We start from the raw sequence: 6,000 nt of genomic DNA on the forward strand, positions 1-6,000 counted from the left end.
GTTATGAAAAATAAACTATAGTTATAGTGCAAATGCCAATTGTTTCCTAACCTTAACCTTAACCATAGATGCTGGGCACATAAGCTGTAGAAAGAGAGAGAATATTAAAAATGTTGTCATTGGGTGTTAAAAAAAAAGTTATCATTGAAAGCAAACCTGGATTTTGCAGAACCGTCCAACATTGACATTCTTGTCTGATGATCAGGTTGGAAACCCAGCCTCCACTGGCCTCCAAGCACTCAGGTATTCAGACCGTTAGTTTGTCAATCAAACAGCAGTCAGAGCGTCAGATAACCAGTCAATCCAGTGAATCAGTCTGCCAGTGAAAGTCCCATTATCACTCCTTGGGTAGAGACACAGCTTAGATAAAGTCACTTTGCAGATTTACCTTCCTGTACATCATATTTCTCTTCACACTTCAATTTCCTGAGCCTGTCTTTGAGGGCAAAGGGCATGACAATAATCTCCTACGCAGTGTCATACCAACAGTTCCTGCCTCTTTCCTCCTACTCAGGCTAACAAATTACAATCCAGCTATGAAAACCAAATAATAATGAGTAAACAAAAAGCCATTTCATGAAGACCTAATGGAAAAAAAAGCCCTTTGGGAAGGGGAAATATATTATAGTTAAGTAGGCGCCACCCCATATTTTAATGGTGAAATCTTAATTATTATTATTAGAAATGGTGCCCCCCCCCCCCCCCGGGGCAAAGGAGCCATCCTCTGGGCAATAAAATTACAGGAAGGAAATATTTGTTGTGGTAAATTGATGTAAACACACATACATGCTCTTTTAATAGGCATAGGATCACACACAGATAGTTACACGTATATCCAGTAGTTATTTCACATGGCCTGGCTCAAGGAAGGATGAATTAGGCCCAAGAGCCATTAGTCATGTGTGACCCAGTCAGGCGTAATCAGAGCCTAATTCAACAGAGATACCACCACTGAGGCTAAAGCCCGGCCCTCATTAATCATTACAGCATCAGCTACAGCACCGGCCTATGGCTTTAGTCTTTATTAATGGTACCCCACTTTAACACCCTCTGTTTCTGGTCAAGCTGCAGCGCTGCGAAATGGCACAAGACCGAAATCCAGAGAGGCACTGACAGCAAACAAGTGGTCCCCAGAATAAAACTGAGGGGGTAAATTAAGGCCACGTGACTAATAATACAACAACTATTACTGAACACAAATGCTCTCAATTAATTTCATTTTGAAAAGCACAAAACAGCTTAAGAGCTCCGAATCAGGCGTCACGTAATCCGCTACAGTAAGACTCTATCTCTCTCTTTCTCTCAGATAAAGAATTAACTAAATATAGGGAGGAAAAGAATGTCTTGGGAATGCACTTGCTCAGTGAATTCATTATGCAAAAAAGATGTCATTGACACAGTTTTCAGGAGTTAGGGGGGATTTTATTTGTCATTTCATGGGCTGTAGTACAGTGAAACAGTACAGTGAATACATCTAAAAGACAGACTCAGCGGGTGTTTCGGTTTATGGGATGCAGATGCTAAATCCTCCAATTTATATCATTATTGTGAGGTTATGAATTGATCCCATAGGCTGTGCTCTCCCTTGTTTCCTGTCAACTCTCCGAAAGAATACTTAATAAATAGGGAATACAAAATATTCCTGGAGCAACTCGTATTTGTCTATAACTCAGCAATGAAATCAGTCCCTTTATCTAACTTTATCTTTTATTTTTGATTATTTTTCATATCATATAGTATACGTACTGTGTTTCAAATAATTAATGACATTCTTATTCAGTGGTATCCATTTATTAGTAAAGGAACTCATTGATTTCTCTATCCTTCTATATTTTACCAACTCAGTCCGTTAGTCCTGAGTTCTTCAAATAAAGGGAAAGAGATTTGATTTTGGTAATACACAGGTGGTAATACTAGGAACTCCCATTGTTTCTCTTATTTTTCTCCAGGCCCACTGTTTTTGCAACTGCCACTGTACATTAAGAAAATGGAGATAACAGCAAATTCCTTTGCTGGAGTTGAAACATTTTCAACCCAAGCCCAACGCGCCTTCACCGCCTCGAGCAAACCTATCGTCTTTGTATGCCATCACGCCGCTTCCAAATTTCACTTTGTGTTCTATAATTCAACTAAAGGGCAGCATTTATCATATTTGCTATGGAGTGAACCAGAGCGGGTTTCCTCTCACTATGAGCAGAGAACGATTGGGAAGTGGAAAATAGAAAACCTGGAGTGGCCTGGAGCCGAGTGATTACAGAATGATTTGAGCACGAAGCTAAAATTGCTGCTGTTCCACTCTGCTGTGTGTGTGTGTGTGTGTGTGTGTGTTCCAATGCAGCACATAAAACAACTGCTGCCGTTACAGTTAAGAGTTCCCAATCATTTGAGTGCCTCTCAGGTGCCTGTCCTTCTTATAAGACCAGGGATTGGCAATTACGCCCATTTATAGCTCTGTTCCTTGCAGGCCAAGACAGTTGCAATGAAGATTGTTTCATTCATTTGGATCCCATGTTTTTAAATGTTGGCAATAAAACTGATAGATTTATCAAACTGTTGGGATGAATAAATTGAATTCTTTGTGCCAAGTAATGGCTTCTGCAGTAGCCCAGCAAAGACCCATAGACCCTGTAACATATGTAGACTTAATTACATTTCCCATTTGATAGATTGATTTGTTCAACAGTTAAAGCCAGCACCTCCACTCCAGATAAAAGACATCATCTCTCTATCAAAACCGTGCAAGAAAGTGATCAAAAGCATATATATATATATATATATATATATATATATATATGTATATATATGTATATATATATGCACTCAAACAAAGTTCATGGTTTGAGATTAGGAAATGTGTATACATATCCTCATAACCACAGAAGTACAAAGATGCACAGTACATGCAAACACTATGCCCACACATTATGTGCATTATCATGCAAAAGACATGCACACACAAACCCACCGCCAAGCACATGAACACACACAGACCCTTGCGCTCATAAGATAACTAGCTCCATTTTACACAAGCTGAAAAAAGAACAGTCATTAGCAAGACATCACAGAGCAATGAGAGTCAGAGTGAAAGCCAGAGCAGACATCTAGAGAGAATGAGACGCGAGAAAGAAAAGAGTGGGATCAGACTAAGGGGGCAGGGCCGTATGGCAGGGGGTGAGAAGAGAATGAAGATGACGCACTCAATCAGTCTCCACTCTGAGAGGCCTCTCATTAACTATTCCCGTGATAATGACGGCACTGAGAAAGCTACTCGCACTCTGTTATTAGAGACAAGGTACTTCCCTCTCCTCACTCATCTCTACACTTTCTTTCTCCCCTCTTCAGTCTCTGGAGAGAACTTCATATTCCTCTCTCCCGCTCCTCTCTATTTTCTCTCATCTCAAGAGCAAGGCCACCTTAAACTTGTATTTTTCCCTCCTATGGTTACTCTTTGCTTCATCACAAATACACCTTCAGAGTGCACACACATACTGTAACACAAATCAATTCTATCAGCAAAACAGGTGTCCAGTCCCCTTTTAAAAGGATGCACATACTGCATGTACAGTTCATCTTAACGCATGGCCTTGCATTGGGATACACAACATTCCAGCCAACTCTCCATATACAGTCTGCGCTCATCACAATGCCTCAGTCTGATAAGCACTGAGGCAGAGGAAGATAGAGGGGGAGGCATGGTCACTCCTGCCTCGCAGAGGAGGCGTCAAAAGAGAGGCAGTGGACATCCTGTCATCTGAAAAGAGGTTACAGATTTCAACGCTGCTGAAAGACACACTTCTGCACCCACACCCAGAATGAATCGCTTCCTGCAATACAGTTCAAAAGAGGAACGCTGCCCATTTGTGGGTATAAAACGAACAGCAAGACAGGATGCAACTGGATAAAAGAGAAGGCGGATTCAATAATCAGGGGAAGTCTTTTTCTTTTTCTTATGAGAGGGACTCCACCCCCCTCTTATTCCACTATCATCACAGAATCAATGTTCACTTTAGTTTTGCCTTAGAGAAAGCTGCCACTAGTTGTTCTGTCTAGAGTGCTTTTAATCTTTTAAGGTCAACATATGTGATGACTTTGCTGTTGGCTCAGATATGGTTGTTTTCCTTCATAGAATCCCTTCCATTTTCTGCAGAACTGTTCTTTTGGTTCCTTGTTGATGATCCATGTTGGCTTGTGCTTATCTCACACTAACATGGTAAGTGAATTTCAATAGCAAGCAAATAGCGAAACAAACATTTACTTACATGAAAAAGTCGTGGATTGTCTAAATTTTAAGAATTGCTCCTGGAGATTTAAAGCTGCGTCAATCTCTAGGCAACTTCTCCACAATTCAGTCAGTCACAAACTTGGTGCAGACACGGTGTTTGATGTACCACACAATGCTCTTTGTAACTATTACTTGCACTCCTGTCCTTGCCAACCAGGTAATATGAGTCCCAACAGAAATCCTAAATCCGATGCCTTACAGAAAACACATTTCCTTGAGCTTACAGAAACACGTGTAGCTGCTATAGTCTGTGCATTGATCTCATACAGTAACTAGTAAAGCTGCTGGGAGAGTAATTTCATGCCAGGTACGTTCTCTCTACTCTCCTTGTCTCCTTGCTCACCCCTGACTGAATAACCAGACCCACAGGGCTTCTTCACAGCAGGTGCTCCGTTAGTGCCTAACCCCCCACGCCCACACGCCCACCCACCCTCTCCTGTCTCATCACTCCCCCCACATCACAGCCAGCACACAGGAGGCCGTGTTCCCCTCGGCATTAAGACGCAACACTATGTTACAGCTCTATTAGCTAACTAATCTGAGAGAACTTTATTTTATTAGCCCCTTAAGACTCCTGCCAAGGCCCTTTTCATCCTTTATGGATTCAGTAACTGTGCGGGCTCCATCTCCCTGCCCCCTCCCTCTTCCTCCTGTCTCTCTCAATCTTTCAATCCCTCCATCTTGCATGCTTGCTCGCCCCTTCTCACACAGTCCAGTTACGTGGTACTTGCAGGGTTGCAGCAACTGTGCATTACAAACACGCGAGCACACGCATACACAGGAAAAATTCAACACAACTCGCATGAGTCTCCTCAGCCGAGGCCCACTGCAGGCCAAATGAACAATACAGCATGTATGACGAATTGAAAGGCAAGGAAACACACAGCAGGGACCTCCAATTTCTGGCAAAATGGACCTCCAGTAGCAGTTCAAACATTCAGGTGTGAACAAACGGCCCCACTGACACCTATTGTCAGTGTTTGCTTTATATGGCTTCTACTCCATCTCCCAACTCTTCCTCCGCCACCAAACAGCAACACATTTGAAGGTTTGTGGGCGGAAGTGAGGACTCAGCATGTTGCTGGGAGGGCTCAGCATCCAGCTAGATGGGATCAGTGGTGGGAAGTGGGTCCATGATAAGTTCTGCAAGTATTCCCATCACATATTTCACATACACACATGATGTTCACTTGGACAAATTACCCCGAAAATGCTGGCCCACAGTGCCTTTCATTTTAATTCATACATTTCACCTGCAGTCCTATCAAAATGACATCTCCAGCAGCAGGCCATTTCAAATGCAGACGTTTGATCAAGGGGAAAAAAAGGATGGGATTTCTATAACAGCAAAGAAAACGTGAAATATTTCATATGGGTTGCCATTATACATTATGCAAGAGGTACAAAGAAACAGATAGTCACACAAAAAGAAAGGGAAAACATCTACCAGATTTGGCCATGCAAAAAGTGTGTATGTATATGAATATAAACAGGTGAGTTAGACACCTCCTGAACTGATTCACTGTCAAAGGATAACACTGGCATTATTTTATGTTTTTATTATTATCAACAAATGACCTCAAGAGACCAAAACCAACAGCGAATTGATCGTACTAACCAGTATCGTCTGTGAGGACAAAGCCTGATATACTGTAACTCATGCCTTGGTGCCTTAGAGCTCCATTGTTGTCCAAACATCGTTGCAGTGGGTGAAATAT

Source organism: Enoplosus armatus, chromosome 20, assembly GCF_043641665.1.
Source record: "Enoplosus armatus isolate fEnoArm2 chromosome 20, fEnoArm2.hap1, whole genome shotgun sequence".
NCBI classification, from domain to species: domain Eukaryota; kingdom Metazoa; phylum Chordata; class Actinopteri; order Centrarchiformes; family Enoplosidae; genus Enoplosus; species Enoplosus armatus.